Source organism: Chiloscyllium punctatum, chromosome 16, assembly GCF_047496795.1.
Source record: "Chiloscyllium punctatum isolate Juve2018m chromosome 16, sChiPun1.3, whole genome shotgun sequence".
Classification (NCBI taxonomy): Eukaryota; Metazoa; Chordata; class Chondrichthyes; order Orectolobiformes; family Hemiscylliidae; genus Chiloscyllium; species Chiloscyllium punctatum.
Window position 1 is genome coordinate 89286081 of NC_092754.1, and position 22064 is coordinate 89308144.

Sequence of the window (22064 nt, forward strand, 5' to 3'; positions counted from 1 at the left end):
TTCCTATCTCCCCCTGCCCCCTCTCTCGCCACCCTCTCTCTCCCACTGTCTCTCCCCACTATTTTCCACTCTCTCTCTCCCCTCACTCTCCCACCCAACTCTCTCTCACCCTATCTCTCTCCGCCCCTCTCTCCCCCTCTCCCTCTACTCTCTCTCTGTCCCAATCGCTATTGCCACTCTCTCTCCACCCTCTCTCCCCCTCTCTCCCCCTCACTTCCGCTCCCCATCTCCACTCTCTACTCCTCTCTCTTGCCCTCCCCTCTCTCGCCCTCGTATTTCTTGCTCCCCCCTCTCTCGCCCTCACCTCTTTCGCCCAAGCCTCTATCTCACCCATCCCTCTCTCGCCCTCCCATCTCTCGCCCTCCCCACCCACCCCCTCCCTCTTGTCCTCCCCTCTCTCATACTCACTCCCCTCTCACCCTAACCCCCTCCCATCTCACGCCCTCCTGTCTCTCGCCTGCCCCCTCACTCGCCCTCCCCTCTCTTGCCTTCTCCATCCCTCTCGTCCTCACCTCCCTCCCATCTCTCGCCTTCGCTTTTCTTGCACTGCCCTCTCTCCCTCGCCCTCCCCTGGCTCGCCCTACCCTCTCTCACCCATCCCTTTATCTCGCCCCCCTCTCCCTCACCTCCCTCGCCCTCCTCTCTCTCGACCTTCCCTCTCTCGCCCTCTCAATCCCTCTCAACCTCCCCTCCCTCCCTCCCCTCTCTTGCCCTCCCCTCTCTCGCCCTTTCCCTCTTTCTTGCCTTCACCTCCATCCTTTCTATCTCTCGCCCTCCACGCTCTGTCGCCCGCCTCTCTTGCCTGTCCTCTCTCACCTTCTCCCTCCCTCTCACACCCCCCTCCCTCCATTCCCCTCTCTGGCCCTCCTCTCTCTCGCCCTCCCCTCCCCCTCACCTCTCTCACCCTTTCCCGCCCTCTTACCCTCCCCTCTGTCAGCCTCCCCTCATCTGTCCTCCCCTCCCTCCCTCCCCTCTCTCGCCCTCCCCCGCTCATTCTCCCCTCCCTCCCTCCCCTCTCTCGCCCTCCCCTCTCTTTCCCACCCCTCCCTCCCTTTTCTCGCCCTCCCCTCTCACCCTCCACTCCCTCTCTCCCCTCTCTCGCCCTCCCACTCCTTCCCTACCCTCTCTCACCTTCCCCCTCTTGAACTCCCCTCTCTCGCCCACCTCTCTCACACTCCCCTCTCTCTCGCCCGTCCCTCTATCTCACGATCCCCTTTCTCGCTCTCCCCTCTCTCGCCCTCCCCTCTCTCGCCCTCTCCTCTCTCTCGCCCTACCTCTCCCTCTCGTCCTCCCCTCTCTCGTCCTCCCCTCTCTCGTACTTCCCTCTCTCTCGCCCTCCCACTCCCTCTCATCCTCCCCTCTCTCAGACTCCCCTCCCTCCCTCCCCTCTCCCCCTCCCCTCCCTCCCTACCCTCTCCCACCCTCCCCTCTCTTGCCCTCTCCCTCCTTCTTGTCTTCACCTCCATCCCTCCCTTCTCTTGCACTCCTCTCTCTCGCTGCCCCCTCTCTCGCCCTCCCCCTTTTGTTGCCCTCACCTCTCTCAACCTCTACCTCCCTCTCGCCCTCACCTCCCTCCCTTCCCCTCTCTGGCCCTCCTCTCTCTCGCCCTACCCTCTCCACCTCACCTCTCTCACCCTCTCCCTCCCTCTCGCTCTCCCGTCTCGCAGCCTCACCTCACTTTTCCTCCCCTCCCTCCCTCCCCTCTCTCGCCCTCCCCTCCCTCCCCTCTTTCGCCCTCCCCTTTCTCACCATCCCTTCCCTCCCTCCCTTCTCTCGCCCTCCCCCTCCCTCCCTATTCTCTCTCGCCTTCCCCCCTCTTGCAATCCCCTCTCTTGCCCACCTGTCTCGCCCTCTCCTCTCTCTCGCCCTCCTCTCTCACCCTCTCCCTACGTCTCGACCTCCCCTCCCTCCCTTCCCCTCTCTGACCCTCATCTCTCTCGCCCTCCCCTCTCCCCCTCACCTCTGTCACCCGTTCCCTCCCTCTCGCCCTCCCCACTCTTGCCTTCCCCTCGCTCGCCCTTCTCTCCCTTCCTCCCCTCTCTTGCCCTCCCCTCCCTCCCCTCTCTCACACTCCACTCCCTTTCTCCCCTCTCTCGTTCTCCCACTCCATCCCTACTCTCTCTCGCCTTCCCCTCCAGCACTCCCCTCTCACGCCCACCACTCTCACCCTCTCCTCTCTCTCGTCCTCCTCTCGCACCCTCCCCTCTCTCTCGCCTATCCCTCTATCTCACCATCCCTCTCTCGCCCACCCCTCTCTTGCCCATCCCTCTCTCGCCCATCCCTCTCTCTTGCTTTCCACTCGTGCACTCCCCTCTCTTTCGCCCTCCCTCTCCCTCTCGTCCTCGCCTCTATCGTCCTCCCCTCTCTCATCCTCCCCTCTCTCACACTGACTCCTCTCTCACCCTCCCCTCTCTCGCCCTCCCCTCCCTCTGCTCTCTCGCCCTTGCCTCTCTCACCCTCCACTCACTCTCTCCCCTCTCTCCCCCTCCCACTCCCTCCCTACCCTCTCACACCCTCCCCTCTCTTGTCCTCCCCTCCCACCCTCCTTCTCTTGCCCTCCCCTTTCTGGCCCTCCCCCTCCCTCCCTACCCTCTCTCGCCTTCCCCTCTCTTGCAATCCCCTCTCTTGCCCACCTCTCTCGCCCTCTCCTCTCTCTCGCCATCCTCTCTCACCCTCTCCCGACGTCTCGCCCTCCACTGCCTCCCTTCCCCTCTCTGACACTCCTCTCTCTTGCCCTCCCCCCTCTCCCCTCACCCCTCTCACCCGATACCTCCCTCTCGCCCTCCCCACTCTCGCCTTCCCCTCGCTCGCCCTTCCCTCCCTCCCCTCTCTTGCCCTCCACTCTCTCCCCTCTTTCGCCCTCCCACTCCCTCCCTACCCTCTCTCGCCTTCCCCTCTAGCACTCCCCTCTCTCGCCCACCACTCTCACCCTCTCCTCTCTCTCGTCTTCCTCTCTCACCATCCCCTCTGTCTCCCCATCCCTCTATCTCACCATCCCTCTCTCGCCCATCGCTCTCTCGCCCATCCCTCTCTCTTGCTCTCCACTCGCGCACTCTCCTCTCTCTCGCCCTCCCTCTCCCTCTCGTCCTCGGCTCTATCGTCCTCCCCTCTCTCATCTTACCCTCTCTCACACTGACTCCTATCTCACCCTCCCGTCCTTCCGTCCCCTCTCTTGACTTCTCCCTCTCTCTCACCGTCCCCTCCCTCTCTCCCCTCTCTCGCCCTCCCCCTCCCTCCCTACCCATTCTCTCCCTCCCCTCTCCCGCCCTCTCCCTCCTTCTTGCCTTCACCTCTATCCCTCCCCTCTCTCGCCCTCTCCCATTTGTTGCCCTCACCTCTCTCACTCTCTCCGTCCCTCTCGCTCTCCCCTCCCTCCCTCCCCTGTCTCCCTCCCCTCTCTTGCCTTCACCTCCATCCCTCCTCTCTCTCGTCCTCCACGCTCTCTCGCCCTCCTCTCTTGCCCTCACCTCTCTCACCCTCTCTCTCGTTCTCGCCCTCCCCTCCCTCCCTTCCCCTCTCTGGCCCTCCTCTCTCTCACCCTCCCCTCTCACCCTCACCTCACTCACCCTCTCCCTCCCTCTCGCCCTCCCCTCTCTCGGCCTCCCATCACTTGTCCTCCACTCCTTCCCTCCCCTCTCTCGCCCTCTCCTCTCTCGCCCTCCCCTCCCTCCCCTCTCTCGCACTTGCCTCTCTCGCCCTCCCCTCCCTCCCCTCTCTCGCCCTCGCCTCTCTCACCCTCCACTCCCTTTCTCCCCTCTCTCCCCCTCCCACTCCCTCCCTACCCTCTCTCACCCTCCCCTCGCTTGTCCTCCCCTCCCTCCCTCCTCTCTCTCGCCCTCACCTCTCTCACCCTCCCTTCCCTCCCTCCCCTCTCTTGCCCTCCCCCTCCCTCCCAAAACTCTCTCGCCTTCCCTTCTCTTGCAATCCCCTCTCTTGCCCACCTCTCTCTCCCTCTCCTCTTTCTCGCCCTCCTCTCTCACCCTCCCATCTCTCTCGCCCATCCCTCTATCTCACCATTCTCTCTTACACCCTCCCCCCTCTCGCCCTCCCTCTCCCTTTCGTCCTTGCCTCTATCGTCCTCCACTCTCTCATCCTCCCCTCTCTCACACTGGCTCCTTTCTCATCCTCCCCTCCCTCCCCTCTCTCGCCTTCTCCCTCCCTCTCGCCCTCCCATTCCTCACTCCCCTCTCACTCACTCCCCTCTCACGCCCTCTCCCTCGCACTCTCGCCCTCCCCTCCCTCCCTCCCTTCTCTCTCTCTCTCCCTCTCTCTCACCCTCCCCTCCCTCTCTCCCCACTCTCGCCCTCCCCCTCCTTCCCTACCCTCTCTCACCCTCCTCTCTCTCAACCTGTCCCTCCTTCTTGCCTTCATCTCCATTCCTCCCTTCTCTCGCACTCATCTCTCTCGCCCTCCCCCTTTCTTGCCCTCACCACTCTCAGTCTCTCCGTTCCTCCCTCCCTCCCCTCTCTCGCCCTCCCCTCCCTCCCCTCTCTCGCCCTCCCCTCGCCCTTTCTTCTCTCGCCCCTCGCCCTCTCCTTCCTCGCCCTCTCCCCCTCACGCCCTCCCTTCCTCTCGCCCTCCGCTCCCTCTCTCCCTCCCCTCTCATGCCCTATCTCTCCCTTGTCCCCTCTGTCTCCCCCATCTTGCCCTCTCCTCTCTCACCCTACCTCTTGCCTTCCCCTGTCTCGCCCTCCACTCCCTCTCGCCCTCCCCCTCTCTCGCCCTCCCCTCCCTGTCTTCCTCCCCTCCCTCCCTCCCTCTCTCGCCCTCCCCTCTCTCACCCTATCGCTCTCTTGTCCATTCTATCTCTCCCTCCAACGCCTTCGCTCTCTCTCCTGTCTTCTCTCACTCTCGACCCCCTCAATCGGAGTCTGTCTCTCCCCACCTCCCTCCGTTTCTCTCTGACTGAATGTCTCTCCGTCTTGTCCCTCCCTCTCCCTCAGACACACTCTGTCTCCCTGGTCCTTCCCTCTCACTCTGACCCAGAGACTGGGAGGTGCGGGGGTAGTTGGTCGTGAGGTTGCGTGTGGCAGGGTGTGGTGAGATATTGGAGGTAGGAGGAGGGACAAATGGAGTAGAGATGGAACTGCAGGAGGGAGACAGAGACGGCAGGACAGAAAGAGTGAGTGTGAGGGTAAAGGGGAGAGTGGAGGCAGGTGGAGAAAATGGGGTTGGGGGTGTGTGAGAGAGGGGGAACGAGGAAGTGTGAAGAGGAGAGGTGGTGAGAGAGAGAGAAAATTGAGTTGAAAGAGTGGGGAGAGGAAATGTGGATGTCAGGCAGCAGTGGGGAGACAGAGGGTGTTAGACCCAGCTCCTGAGCTCAGGGCGCTGTGCCCTTCCCTTCCCTGAGGGCCATGACTTTGGGGCTGAGTTTGTCTCTCTTCAGATCAGCTTCTCCAACTCAAAAGACGCACAACAACATCGGTCGCTCTGCTGCTCGGCACGCTTTAATCAACTTTTTTATTGTTTACAAATCGAAGTGATGGATATAGTCAATGGTATGGTGCCTTTTCTCACTGGCCCCTGAGTTGTGAGAAACATTGAAATGTGTCCCTGTTACCTCCCTGTGGGATAAGGATGGACAAACCAGTGCTACCCTCAGTCGGTTACCATAGAGACAGGTTGTTCCATCGCTGAAACGCTGAACTGAAATGAGAAAATCCCGGATGGATTGATTAATGAGGGAATTTGATGGATGGATGGATTTGGGTGAAGGGATATTTCAGCACATTCTTCAGCTGCTGCCTGAACTTAGACTGGGTCACGGCATAAATCACGGTGTTTGTGCAGCAACTGAGGAGCTGCAGCATGAAGCCCAATTCCTGCACAAATGCATCGAGATTCAGAGGGGTACGCACAATCCACGCCAATCGGAACCATATCGAATACAGCATTAACGTTGACCATAACAGGATGAAATTGGCCGAGATCACAAACAGTAAAATGATGGATTTCTTTCGGTTTCTCATTTCAGTGTCAGACTGAGCGTCCCCATTGGTGTGAGCGCGGAGTCTCCTGCGGGCTCTGCTAGTCACGAAAATGTGTCTGACGGTGAGAACATTGAGCAGCAGAATCAGGAGAAATGGGACACACGGGGTTAGAATGTGGTGGAGGAACTCGATTGTGAGCCAGACAATGGAGTATAGAACAAAGACATTTAACTCACAAAACGAGGGGCGGTTCATCAGCGAATACTGAGCCGCGATAATAAAATACCAGGAAATGTTCTTTAAACAGCTCAGCACAGTCACTGTTCCCAGAACCACAGCCGCCGTTTTCTCACTGCAATATTTACTTTTCAGCTTCTGGCAACAAATGGCCACAAACCGATCAAAGGTGAAAGCGACGGTGAACCAGACAGAGCAGTCAGTGGCTGCATAAAGCAGGACGGCGTGGATATTACACACGGGGACGGAGTACAGGAAATAAAACTGTTCCTCATAAACAATGGGAATGTGTCTCATTATCAGGTCGAAGATAATGACCAGGAGATCCGCCGCTGCCATGGCCCCCAGGTAACGTCTGACACATGGAGACAATCCACAATCTTTATAAAGCAGGACGTAGATGGTAACTACGTTAACTGTGAGGAAGGAAAACAAACCCATTATCCATCAGCCTGGAGGCAAAGGGACCCGTTTGATCGGGGACGCGGTAAGATTTTCAAATGTGTCCTTGTATTCAGGGATTTATTAAAATAATTGGAGCTGGAATAACAAATGGGAAGGTCTGAATTACTGACAAAAATGTGACATAAACCATTAGAAACCCTCCCTGCCCAAACACACAGAGACACATCCATAAGGAAAGATGGTTTCTCGAACATTCCCACACACTCGAACACTCGAGAGCAGACGCAGGTCACTCCTTCCCAGTTCCTAATACGGAGGGTTGGAATGTTGCTGTCCTGAAGGATTCTCTCCCAGTTTCCTGAAGACAAACGGATCTTGGGAATTTCTGTGTTTTGGTCTAAATTGTGTTCAATCCTGTGTCGTGAACACATGTCAACGCAGGGAAAACGTATTACCCCCTTTAACTGCCTGAGGGGCCTTCGGAACAGTGTGTCCTTCTTCCTGGAACGGGACCTCTTCCCTCGTGATTTTATCGTTTGTTCAATTCACTGAGGTCCGGCCGTTCACAAACAATGTCAGGGACAGAACGTTCCGCAGAATGGTGGTTATGGAATTTCGGGGACAGAACGTTCGGGGGAATGTCAGTTATACAATGTTGGGGACAGAACGTTCCGGGGAATGTCAGTTATAGAGTGTCATGGACAGAACCTTCCAGGGAATGTCAGTTATAGAATGTTGGGGACTGAAGTTTCTGGGGACTGTGAGGTATAGAATATCAGGGACAGAACGTTCTGGGGAATGGTGATTATAGATTGTCAGGGAGAGAACGTTCGGGGAACTCTCAGTTGTAGAATGTCAGGGACAGAACTTTCCGGGGAATGTCAGTTATAGGATGTTGGGACAGAACGTTCCAGGGAACGTCAGTTATAGAATCTCAGGGATAGAACATTCCAGGGAATGTCAGTAATAGAATGTCGGGGACAGAAGGTTCTGGGGAGTGTCAGTTATAGAATATCGGGGACAGAACGTTCCGGGGAATGTCAGTTATAGAATGTCAGGGACAGAACGTTCCAGGGAATGTCAGTTATAGAATTTCGGGTACAGAATGTTCCGGGGAGTGTCAGTTAAAGAATGTTGGGGACAGAACGTTCCGGGGAATATCAGTAGTAGAATGTCAGAGACAGAACTTTTCGGGGAAGGTCAGTTATAGAACTCCTTGTCCTGTCCATCAACTTTCCCCCTACCCACCCTACCAAACGTACCTGGACACACTGTAACATTAATGGGAAAGGGTTTGAGGGTCCAATCACATGATTGGGAACTAAAGGCATTGCCAGATTAGCTGAAAGGGTTAGGTATACCACATTCTCAATCCACCACACATTACCAGTCCAAACACTGTAAACTCAGGGGAGATATCTGTTCACCGTGGAACACTGTGCAGACTAGACCAGTGTACTGGTCATTACAATCTGTCCAGATCCATCTATTGCACTGGTCAATAGAATCCAGGCAATCTGTCCGGAGTGAAAGACTGCACAGATCATGTCACAGCACTTATCTTCAAACGCAGACTAGACATCTGTCCAGTTTGGGAAGCTGGGATAGAGACAGAAAAGCCGCAGATGCTGGAGTCCAAAGTAGACAGGCAGGAAGCTGGGAGAACACAGAAATCCAGACACCACCAGGACGTGGAGAAGTCGACTGTGTACATCATCCCAGTACATTGACCTGTAACCCAGGAGCAGTTAACCTCCCAGCATGAAGGACTGTGTACATCACCCCAGTGCATTGATCTGTAACCAGGAGCAGTTACCCTCCCAGCATGTAGGACTGTGTACACCACCCCAGTGCATTTCTCAGTAACACTGTGTTAGATCCCTGCCCAGTGTTGGGAAACTTGTAGCCCATGCTGGAAGTGACAAGATGTGCAGCTCCCACCCATTTACAGATCCATATCTCTAATGTGCCATGACAAGGGTGCGCTGTGGGTGTGAGCATCACTGCCAGAGAGAGATGGGGGGGGGAAAACTTTAAATATCACCACGTGAGAGGGGTTTGGGGTATAGACAGGGAGGGGGGGCGGAGCTGGTTGAGAGACAGTGTCATGGAAGGATGTGTTCCCAGTTTGCAGAATGCTGAAATGTGGACACTTCGATAGCATCCTGTAACATGAGCCAGTCTTCCCAGGAAAGATGGGAAAAAGGGATATTGTTGTGAGGTCAAATGAGCGTTTGTTCTGCATTTTTGTAACTGGAATTGGTTTCAACAGAATCTATGACTCATTGGGCAGATTCTAACAATAATTTGAACGCAGAGACTCGGGTTCCGTTCCCGCCTCAGACGACTGACTGTGTGGAGTTTGCACGTTTTCCCCGTGTCCCCCACCTCATCCTAGTTTCAAACTTCCAGCTCAGCACTGTCCCCTTGACTTGTCCGGACTTGTCCGACCTGCCTAACTCCTTTTCCACCTATCCACTCCACCCTCTCCTCCCTGACCTATCACCTTCATCTCCTCCCCCACTCACCCATTGTACACTATGCTACTCTCTCCCCACCCCCACCCTCCCCTAGCTTATTTCTCCACGCTTCAGGCTTACTGCCTTTATTCCTGATGAAGGGCTTTTGCCTGAAACGTCGATTTCACTGCTCGTTGGATGCTGCCTGAATTGCTGTGTTCTTCCAGCACCACTAGTACAGACGGGGACCATTCTCTTCCCAGAGGGGGCCACACCACCAGACCCATCGAGCATAATCTGAGCTCACCATCCAGCTCCATGCAGTATCTGCGGTCTGAAGAAATATACCGCAATACAGGACAAGCAGCAATAACCTTCCATGCTCTGTCAGGATAAGGGTCACCGTATTCTCTATGCTCTCTCACACTCTCTGTATATCTGTTATAGCACCGACACCCGAACATGGCTAATGCTCCAACACTGTCATTGCCGCATGCAGCACCTTCTCTCTGTCTCTGTCTCCACCTCTGTCTCTGTCTCTGTCTCTCTCTCTCTCTCTCTCTCTCTCTCTCTCTCTCTCTTCACCACCCTCTCTCCCTCCAGTTTACCCCACCCCCTCCACGCTATAACACTGCATGGATACAACACTGTGGACTGACTTCCTCCGGACACCTCAACATGAACCTGTCCCCCACCTACACCAGCACTAACAGCAGGGCGTCCCACCCCCACCCTCCTTCGCTCCCTCGCTTTATCCCATTCCAGGAGAAACAGTCTGGAATAGGACAGAAAGGGCCAAGCCGGATTTTGGAGAGCCCGATATCCGTTCCCCAGACCCCTCCCCGCCCCCCCCCCCATGTGGGAGGACCCTGGTACGAGCCGGAGAGGACTGTGACGCCTCGTGTGGAGATTCTGAAACATCCATGTCCCACCGACCGAGTAAGGAGCAATGTTAGTGAAGGGCAATTCTCACTTTAATCCCACTGGCAGCTCCGTTTTCCCCCGGCACAATTTAGAAGCCATCGCCCTGATGCCATCTCCCTTTTGTGTCGAGCTGGTACAAATGGAATCCCCACGGTCTCGGTGGGCAGGAGGGTGGGCTCACAACACATCGTCACCACCACCTCCCAGGAAGGGAGCACGGAGACTCCCTCCTGCACCACCCCCTGTAAACAGCTCAGATACTGAAACTAATCTGTGAGAGTTACTGTTCTCCTCACTTCTCCTGAAATCATCAACAATCTGTGCTCGTATACAGCCAGGGCTCTCTGTTCTAAATGCCATGTTGAGGTTGTACAGGACATTTGTGAGACCTCATCTGGAATACTGTGTCTAGCTCTAACTGATCAAAATGTCATTTAAATGGTGTAACTGTCCCTGCTTTCACCGTTTCTTCTGGAAGTTCATTCCACACCCAAGCCAGCTTCTGTCTAAAATAATTACCCCACCCTCATGATTTTCGTAAATCGTTTTCCTCGCACCTTAAAATATCCCTCAGTTTTGAATCTTAAACTCTCTGGAAAAGACATCAGCTTATCTGCACCCCTCATTATTTTATAAACTTCTGCAATGTTACCCCTTAATCTCATACTCCCCAGAGAAAACAGTCCCAGCCTATCCAGCCTCTCCTTAGAGCTCACTCCCTCCATTCCCAGAAACATCAGGTCGATCTCTTCTGAACCCTCTCCGGCGTAATAATATCAAGATCAATAATATTAAAGTGAATAGACAAGGTATTTTCTAAAGGTAGGGGAGTCCAAAACGAGAGGACATAGTTTTAAGGTGAGAGTGGAAACATTTAAAAGTGAACTCAGGGGCAGCTTTTTCACCCAGAGGGTGGTGTGCCTATGGAATGAGCGAGCAGGATGACCAGAATGGACACAGTATTCCAGAAGAGGTCTCACCAATGTCCTGTACAACCTCAACATGACATCCCAATTCCGATACTCAAAGGTCTGACCAATGAAGACAAGTGTGTTAAACACCTTCTTAACCGCACTATCTGTATGAGATGCAAATTTTAAAGAATTATACCTGATGGGCTAGGTCTCTGTTCTACAATACCACCCTATTTTTAATTGTATAGGTCCTGTTCTTATTTAATTTACCAAATCCAATACCTCGCATGAATCCAAACTAAACTCCATCCGCCACCCCTCAGCCCAGTGTGTGATACTACTGCCACCACCCCCTCCCCCTTCAACTTTAAAATGTCCATCCCCTCTCCAGGAGACCTGCGCACTCCGGCCTTGATTTTCACAAAGACGCTGAGCTTGGTTTGCCTTGTGAGGTTAGAGGGAGGAGGGACAGATTGCAGACACAGTCAGTGGGGAGGAGAGGCTGGACAGTAATCACCGGTCAGGTGTCATTTCATGGTTTTAGGAAGAGTGCAGTCGCACGTGAGAGTTGGTTAATACTGATCCGTATTTTGGGGCCAGAAATTATGGTCTTTCTCCGTCTCTGGTGTTCTACTCGAGACCTTTCATTGTGTAGATTGTCTCTGCAGGATTTCTTTCCCTAATATTGCAGACTACAGATAATAGCGATTAAAGATGTACATAGTTAATTTTGATGGCACAGCACGCACATTCAACATCCTACAGTTGAGACAAATATCTTTAATTTGTTTAACAATACAAAGTGTTTTGTGTAGCTCAGTAATGGTAACGTGAGTATAATAAATCCACAACGAGCTGAAAGCTGATAGTTAAAATATGACCCAAAATCTGGGTATGGTAGCATAGTGGGTAATGTCACTACCTCTGAGCCAGAGGTCTGGATTTGATTCCAATTCCTGAATATGTGTTGTCGTGTTCCGAGCTCTGGACTCTAAGTTCTGAATTCAAGTCCTGCTTGCTGCAGAGGTATGTCACAGCGTGTCAGAACAGGCTGATGAGCAAACACACAGGAGAATAATGCTACAGCTTTATGGGTATTGCGGAGTGGTGATACTGTCCCTACCTCCGTGCACAAAGTTCTAGGTGTAAATTCCACAGATGTGTCTCATGATGTATCTGAACAAACTGATTAAAATGGATTTAGAATTGCGATTTGATGGAGAAGGAAGATGTGTCAGTATTGAATTTCAGAATTTAGGCCTGAGATAATTGAAAGCACAGCTATTCGTGATTGGAGTCACATTTCGCTGCAGTAAAAGTTTATAAAATCAAAATGCTCATGGATAGGGTGAATAGTCAGGGTTTTTCTCCAGGTTATGGACATCCAAAACTAGAGGGCATTGGTTGAAAGTGAAAGGGGGAAGGTTTTCAAGAGGCCTAAGGGGCACATTTTCATGCAGAGGGAGGTGTGCATATGGAATGAGCTGCCATAGGAAGTGGTGGAGGCTGGTACGACTCCAACATGTAAAAGGCATCTGGATGCTGACAGACCTGCCAATCTTTCCAACAATTTCTGTATTTCTTTAAAAATGTATTCATTTTAACAAAGGTATTCTGAATAAATTAAACATTTTATTTTTTAATGACGCAGTGCCATGTAAACATATTTCCAATCGGCCGAGATCATTTTCTGCTAATGGTATGGCTCTGTGCATGACAGCTGCAATGATACACCTACATGGAACAGGGAGTGTGATGGGGACATAGTTTGGACAATGTACAAGGAGACCTCACATGGTCCAGTTTGGGAGAGGCTGACATTACTGTGTGATTAGCTCAGAGAGGCAGAAAATATAATCTGCCCGAGAAGGAACGGCCTATTGCACTCTCTCTCCTTCATTGTTCCTCATCACAGCAATGTGTGCGAGCTAAAACAAAAGTTCTACAGTCATCGTTACCATTCTTATTGTTATAGAATCCCTGCAGGGTTGAAACAGGACCTTCAGAACAACAAGTCCATAACAACCTTCCCAGACCCGTTCCCCAACATTTACCCCGACTAATGTATCGAACCTAGAAACCTTCGAACACTATGGATAATTTAGCATGACCAATCCACCTAACCTACACAGTTTGAGCTGTGTGAGGAAACTGGAGCACGCGTTAGAACCTCACACAGACAAGGGGAAAATGTGCAAACTCCACACAGATAGTCACCCAAGGCTGGAATCGAACCCAAGACCCTGGTACTGTGAAGCAGCAGTGCTAACCACTGAGCGACTATGCCACCACTTGGGTGATCCCTGACCCGAACTCATTGAAATCTCCTCACTGCCTAATGCAAAGGGAAGTCAGCAAAATCCAACTGTCCCAGCATGAAATCCCATTGCTAGCAGCTGTGTGAGTAGAATATCTTCAGAAGCAGCATAACATTTTGGACAATCTCTCAATTTTGCATTGTGTCATGAGTTACACTAATACCTGGACAAAGTTTTTTCAAGTTAAATTGCAGAGATTTTGTTTATGTATGTGTGTGTGTGTCAGTGTTTTTAGAAAGGGAAATATTGATTATATATTTGTAATACTCAAACACTTTGCAATTCTTCTTTCCATTATAGTTTGAGTAACATTTCTCTGGATCATAAACGTGCTATTTTAGCAGATTAAAGTAACTAGCCTGACTTATTCCTAAAGCTGACCCTGACCCAGTCTGGGACCGATATGATCGGCCATCTTACCAACCTGGTTACATTTAACATTTGTTGTGAGCAGTGGAGCAGTGGGACTAGAAAGGAAACAGTGACCCAAAAAGTCGGGGAACTATAGACCGGTGAACCTGATGTCAGTAGTGGGTAAGTTGTTGGAGGGGATTCTGAGGGAAAGTATACATTTGGGAAGGTAAGGTCTAATCGGGGTAGACAAAGTTGCTTTCTGCATGGGAAATCATGTCTCATTAATTTGGTTGAGTTTTTTGAAGAGGTGACAAAGGAGATTGATGAAGGCAGTTTGGTAGACATTCTCTGTATGGACTTCAGCAAGATGTTCATTTAAAGAGCAAAGAGCAAAGAAAATTTACAGCCCAGGAACAGGCCCTTCGCCCTCCAAGCCTGAGCCGATCCAAATGTACTGTCTAAATCTGTCAGTCAATTCCAAAGCATCTGTATCTCTCTGCTCCCCACCTACTCATGCATCTTTCCAGACACACCTTAAATGAATCTATTGTGCTTGCTTCTACCACCTCTGTTGGCAACGCGTTCCAAATGCCCACCAACCTCTGTGTGAAGTACTTACCGCGTGTATTCCCCTTAAACTTTCCACCTCTCACTTTGAAAGCACGACCTCTCGTTATTGAATCCTTCACCCTGGGAAAAAGCTTGTCTCTTTCCACACTGCCTATACCCTTAATGAATTTGCAAACCTCAATCAGGTCCCCTCTCAATCTCCCTTTTCTTCAAGTGAAAATAAACCTAACCTACTGAGCCTCTCTTAATCGCTAGTATTTCGATCTGATTGATAGACAGGTTAGTAAGTTTCAGTCACATGGGATACAGAAGAAGGTAGTCGCAATCATCTTGAAGGAAGAGGGGTATTTTTCAGACTGGAGGCTTGTGATTAGCAGTGTGCTGCAAGAATCAATGATTTGAAAGTGAACATTGGGGCCATAGTTAGTAAATTTACAGATTACATCAGAAAGGTGGTGTAGTAGATTATCTCAGAGTACAAGACCACAATTAGATGGGACGAGGCAAGGAGTGACAGATGAAGTTTAATTTAGATAAATACAAGGCTTTGCATTTTGGGAAAGCAAATCAGGGCAGAAATTATACACTTAATGGTAAGGTCCTGGGGAGTGTTGTGAAGCAAAACGACATCGAGCTGCCGGAGCATTGTTCCTTGAAAGTGGAGTCGCAGGAAGGCAGAGTGGTGCTGAACACATTTGGCACATTTGTCTTAATCAGTCAGAGCATTGAGTATAGGAATTGTGGTGGTATGTTGTATCTGTGCAGGATGTTGGTGAGGCCACTTTAAGAATACTGCGTACAACTCGGTAGTCTGTAGAAAAGATTTACAAATATGTCCCAGGACTGGAGGTTTGAGCTTTAGGGAGAGCTTGATTAGGTTGAGGTGTTTCCCCCTGGAGTGTCAGAGGTCGAGGGTTGCCATTATAGAGGTTTATAAAACCATCAGGGGAATGGATATTCTGAGCAGCCACGCTCTGCTCCAAAGGATAGCGGAGTCCAGAACAAGAGGGCATAGGTTGAAGTGGAGAGGGCGAATGATTTAGAAGGGACCTGAAGATAAATGTTTCACACAGAGATTGGTGTGTGTACAGAAAGTGCTGTCAGAAGAAGTGCTGAAGGCAGTTACAATTGCACATTTAAAAAGTATCTGGGAGGAGGGATATTGGCCAAATGCTGGCAAATGGGACGAGATCAGATTTGATATCTGATCGAAGTGAACAGATTGGACTAACGGGTCTGTTTCTGTTCTGCATGACTCTCTGATTCTATAAGAAGGATGATGAAAAATTCTGAAAGGACCTTTCAAGTCGGAATTCTCTTCAATGGAAGTTTATCGTGCCTCTATGTTCACATTTATTGAAAGCTGCATAGTTAAACATTTGACAGAGAAGTGACTCACGCATAATGGGATGCAGAGAGGAAAGTGGGGATGAGACCCACAACCTGATCAGCCACTATCTTAGTGCCTGGTGGAGAAGCTCAAAGTATCTAATGACCCACTCCTGCTCCTCAGTCCCATGTTTCTGTGTTCAATTCAGCCGCTCAAGCCTTCCAGACAGGAACAGTTGGAGGTCACTTACTCCTATAAACTGGTGCACAGACACAGAGGAGACTATTCAGCCTCTCAAGACTGTCACACACATTTGGAAGTGATTTGGGAAACGTAATTGGAATATCCAGGCAAGGGAATTGCGAGAAACAAAGATCACACACTTCAATAATTGCAGTCAGAGACAACATCTGAATCAGTAGTGTCCTTTATTTTACACTTGCAAGAGGGTGTGATGTCCAGTGTCTATAAGGCAGAGGACATACACACCCCAAATTCAATTGATACACAACATTTATATAATTTGGTTTCTTTTATTTTACATTGCTCCTCCCCTGTTTACATCCCCCACTTCCTTAAGACCGGCACCCATTACTCCTGTTTATCTCTTGCTTTATCCGGCCTTGTCTGTGACAAAATGCTTATTTCTGTCCTCACAAGGCCGTTTGACCTCAGCCCGCTGTAGGTCATTGTTAGGCATATTCTTTCTTCACCATTATCTACTCCCACCATCTGTACCTCTCCCTGATCCTTATGACCCTTATAATTGGGGTTTGTTCCTGTGTTTCTGTAAAAGTGGGAAACAGATGTTTATACCTACTGTTTGTACAAGCGTATCTAGCTTAACTTCCTCCCCTCACAGCATCTTATCTATTCGCCTGTAATATCTACCATTATTTTGCAGTCACGTTTCATTCTGGCATACAATTTTTGCTAATACAAAAACAATTATGTATTTCCTCCACATAGTTTCCATTATTGTTGACTCAGCTCTTGGCTAAAACAATTACACAGTGGTGTGAGTTCATTTACTTTGTATAAGTAAATGGAATTGCAAAAGTAACACTCTTTTTCCCACATCCCACAGGTATGAATGAGGCCCCTCATCTCTCTTCACAGAGCTTCCCCTCTCTGCAATTGTGCTTCAAATGTTGGTCATCTTGTAGACCCAAATTCACTGAGAATACAGCCCACATACCTCATCAGGCAATGACTCAAAAAATTAAAATAAAACCAAGGCCTCCCTAGCTGTTTACCCAAGTGGTCCTAACTCACCAGCTTGATAACAATTGTTCAATCTCTCTATTAAAAGAATCCAGAACGAAATAACCTCTTAATGCTGCAGCATCATCAATCACATCGAGCAGTCAAACAGGAACCAGGAGTAACCCAATCAGGCGCTTGGCCCTGTCCAATTGGACGATGAAGAAGCCAGTCAGTCTGTTGAGTCACTGACGCAACAATAGGATGAGGCCATTCAGCCCCTTGAGTCGATTTCACAGGAATAAGAGGAAGCCATTCAGCCCCTTGAGCCACTTATACAGGAACAGGAGGAGGCCATTCCCCCACAACGCACTTACACAGGGACAGAATGCGATAATTGATGCTGATTCCTGATGAACGGCTTATGCCCGAAACTTCAATTCTCCTGCTCCTCGGATGCTACCTGACCTGCTGTGCTTTTCCAGCAATCCTTTCTCTACTCTGATCTCCAGCATCATCAGTCCTCACTGTCTCCTAATTGATGCTGTAACATGATGAACGAATGGAGTAGAGGCTGCACAGACAGACTTCCCCACGTAGTTCCTCCTGGCTCCGTTGCTCATGATACGCACGTGGGACTTTAACATGGTTTTCTCGCAGTGAGGAGGGAAGCCATATGACTTCTGTGAAGTCTCAAGAAGGAACCTTCCATCTCCGAGAAGACAGCCTGGTGTTCTCTATGTCGGGCGGAAGCTGGTACGAATGGCTAGCTGTTTGAGAAGGAAGGTATTGTGGCTACTGTCTGGGATTTTTGAACAACATGGCGTTCAGTACGGGTTCACACGCCGACTGCACAATGACATGGGGAGAGTAAATTAAGGCATATAAACTATTTGCAAAGCCACGTTAGACTGATGAATGGACACTCTAATTTCAAATAATGCTGACCGTGTTCATGTTGATCTTGTCTAGTGCACGTCCAGTTCAGTGTAACCTGTATGCCTTACTCTGTCCAAGTCTATTTCCACCCTATTATCTGCCTGGTCATGCTTACTATGATCTGCCTCCACTGCTCATAAACAAAGTGTTTCCCTGTACTGAGGTGCATGTGGTAATAAATCAAACCAATCAATCCTGGGTAAAGTATGGAATTTCTATCCCAGTCAATGTCTGATTTGGAAATAAGTGATCGCTGCCACTCCTCGTGTTTAAGCGTCACCATTTCGTCATCTCTCACAGCTTTACAGATTAAACACTCAGCTTCTTTACTCTATCCTCATGTTACCATCATCCGTGTCTGTGGTAAGGAGATCGTTCTTTACAAAGGAGATCAAATCTGTAGAGAGTGCCCCAAATGCTCTCTCAGCAAGGCTCTACAACAGCAGGAAGATGGTTTTACTTATGTACTCGAATCATCTTACAATGAAGCACAGCATACCATTGTCTGTACCCATTACGTACACAGGGTTTGATTCGGAGCAGTCAGCATTGTTTTGTGAGTGGGAGATCTTGCTTCCATAATTTGTTGGAGTTCTTTGATGAAGCGACCAAGAAGTTTGATGAGCGCTGAGTGATAGATGTAGTCTCTATGGATTTCAGTAAGGCCTTTGATAAAGTTCCACATGGCAGGCTGCTCTGGAAGGTTACATCGCGTGGAATGCTGGGGGAACTGGCCAATTAGATACACAGTTGTATTGATTTTAGGAAGCAGAGGGTTGAGTAGAAGAATGCTTGTCAGACTGGAGGCTGGGTCCATAGCTGTTTGTTATGTATGATTTGGTTGAGAATGTAGAAGGCATGATTAGTAAGTTTGCAGATGACACTAACATAAATGGTAGCGTGATCAGTGAGGAAGATTATCAGAAATTGCAGCAGGACCTTAATCAGGTGGGGAAGTGGGTCGAGAAATGGCAAATAGAATTTAATATAAATGTGTGAGGTCTTGCACTTTGGAAACTCAAATCAAGGCAGGAGTTCCACGGTGAATGGCAGGGCCTTAAGGAGTGTTGTGGGCAGAAGGACCTTGGCGTTCAGGTGCATGGTTCTCTGAGAGTGGAGTCATAGGTAGACAGGGCAGTGAAGAAGGCTTGTGGCACACTGGCCTCCGTCAATCAGGGTATTGAGTATGGAAGTTGGGAAGTTATGTTGCAGTTACACAGGACTTTGGTAATTTCGCACTTGGAGTATTGTGTTCAGTTTTTGTCACCTTGTTAGAGGGACAATGTTATGAATTTTGACAGAGTGCAGAAGAAATTTACAAGGAACCAATGGACTGAGTTATAGGGAGAGGTTAGATAAGCTAGGACCTTTTCTTTAGAGTGTAAGAGACTGAGTAGGGACCTTATAGAGCTATATAAGATCATGAGGGATATGGATAGGGTTAATGCTCTCAGTCTTTTTCCACGGTTGAGAGAATCGAGGACGAGAGGGGATTAGTTTACGTTGAGAGGGGAAGGGATAAAAGAGAACCTGAGGGACCACTTCTTTACACAGAGGATAGTACACGGATAAGCTTCCAGCAGATGTGGTTGAAGGTGGTGCATTAACAACATTTCGAAAGCATTTGGCTAAATATATGGATAGGAAAGGACTAGAAGGATATGGGCCAACTGCAGGGAAATGGGGTTAAAGTAGATGGATATTTACAGGGTGGAGTCGAACTCCTCTGTTAATTAAACACAAACACCCAGAAAAGCTCTCTTCACCTCGTAATCTGTTAAAATATGAGCGACACAGATCTCCTACATTTCACGATTTAAACGAAAATTAATAGGTTAGTTTCTTAACTTAAAGAGTGAACACTAAACAACTACTATTCCCAAATACAAGCCCCTCTTTTCTTAGCTATTTACTATCTGACTCCAACTCTGTAAAAATATGCTATTCCATAGGTTAAACTTTGCAATTTCAAGACCACACAGTCTCTATCTTTCCCGCTGTGTTCACTCTTCCAGCTGCTGATCTCCCTGGGTCATGTTTTGTTTTACTGCAAGGAGGTTTTCAATGAACATGTATCGTTGACAGCGAGTGTATGAGATGGCCAGTTAACACTCCTGCTGTTGGATGGCAATGGCTCTTCCTCTAGTGTTCAAATTCTGAGTTTATATACTCCCCATGATATAGTAATTCTCGTAATTAGATTGCTTTCCAGGTGTACAAACAATAATATTCAAATCCTGTTGGCTTCAGGTATCCTGAAAAATATTTAAACTAATTGGTTGTATTTGAATTGCTGTCAAAACAGGAACTAAAACCAGGTCTCCAATTCCCAGGTAATGGCGACATGTGGAACAGTCTGACCTTTAGCTGGCATCTGTGGCTGTACTTTCTATTCAGCAAAACACATTCTGTCTTAAAGTGAACAGACATGTTTTATAACACCTCCCTCTTTCAGAAAATAAAATGAACCATCAGAACGAAAAGATGATTTCATTTCTTTTCCTCAAATTCTTAATCCAAGTATTATGAAATCCAAAAGTATTAATTTCAGTTATACCATTCATATTAATTCTGCACACATATATAACACTGGAATAAGTCAGATCTTATCTACACTTCTTCTTTTAAATTCATGATAACACATCTGCTATCACACTTTTTGGACCAACAGCATGTACATTTTGTAAGTTTAAAGTTGGTGACATAAGACTCCAATGAAATAGTCTCATATTCTGCTCTTCAAATATTCTAAAAAATGCGAGAGAATTGTCGTTGTTGTCCACAACAGTCTCCAGAAATTTGTTTGTCATATAATCATTAAAATGTTGTCAGGTCAGTACCAAACTCAATCATTCTTTTTCAGTAATGGAGATATTGCTTTATTTTCTGGTGGATATTGAGTTTTTTTCGACAAGTGGACAATTAGCCGTTCAATTTCATCATCATCTTTCTGTATCAATACATCTCCGAGCCCTATATCCCGAGCATCAGACACAATTTTCAAAAGGGTTTCAAAATATTTGGTGCAGATAAAACTGGTGCAATGCTTAATACTGATTTTAAATTTTCAAATGCCTCCTGGCATTGTTCTGTCCACCAAAATTTTGTGTTCTTCTTTAATAAATCCATCAGCGGTGCCAATATGCTGCTGAAGTTTGGGATAAACTTCCGATAGAATCCACTCAGTTCGAAAAATTGAAACACCTCTTTCTTCGAGGATGGTCGTGGAAATTCCTCAAAGCTCTTCGTCTTTGTGTTCCATGGGGAAAAGCTCCCATGTTCAATGTAATGTCCCAAGAACGTCACCTCTGCCTTCACGAATTCTGTTTTCTTTAATTTTATTACTAAGTTTGCTTCTTGAAATCGTTCAACATGCTCTGTCAACTGTGACATGTGAGCTTTCAATCACTTGTTAAAGAACACTACATCATACAGATAAACTGCAGAATTTGTACATCTGACCATAACTCTGTTCCTGATTCTTAAATGTTGTTGGTGCATTATTCATTCACATGATATACCCAATAATGTTTTTGTCATATCGGGTATCTTTACCAGATAGTTTCACTGACTCAACATTTTTTTTAAATTTTAAAGCTGCCACGAAACCTGGCTTTGAAGGGATTTCCTACCACAAGTGGCAATACTAATATTTCATCCCCACATGAAATCGTCAAAGTTTCAGAGTTTTTATCTGTCCCCTGCTTCAGTCTATGCTGTGTCCTCTTCAGGTGCTGTTTAGATTAGATTAGATTAGATTAGATTAGATTACTTACAGTGTGGAAACAGGCCCTTCGGCCCAACAAGTCCACACCGCCCGGGCAATTTTAACATGGCCAATTCACCTGACCTGCACATCTTTGGACTGTGGGAGGAAACCGGAGCACCCGGTTTAGCTAACTCACCTCCTGCATCTAATCTCTCCCTCACCGCACAAACATAATCCATGTGTGAGATCTCTGACTTTGTATTTGATTAATTTCAAAGGACCTCTCACTTCATGTACGAATATTAACTCAAAGGAATTAAACTGAGTAGATTTATTTGGGGCATCTCCCATGGCAAGCAATTTAATGGGACACCTTTATCCCAATCATTCAGGCAATCTTGACAATACGTTGTTGATGTAGTCTTCAGATTCTGATCTACATTTCAAAGGCTCCCTGGGATTCAGGATGGGACAACACTTGATTTGAAGTGTTGTCTGTCTAAACTATCCATTACTTCCTTAAACAGCTCAACAGTAAAATGAGACCCTTCGTCTGACTGAATCTCTCTGGGTAGCCCACAGTGAGTAAAGAGAGCTTCCAAATCCTCCACCTCCCTTTTTGCCCTAACACTCCAATAATGGAATTGCCCCTGGCAATCTGGTGGACACATCCATTATGGTCAGCAAATATTGGTTTCCACTTTTATTTTAGAAAGGAGAGCGACACAATTTAAACATACCCCATGTGAAAGGTTCTCCAAATGCAAGAATT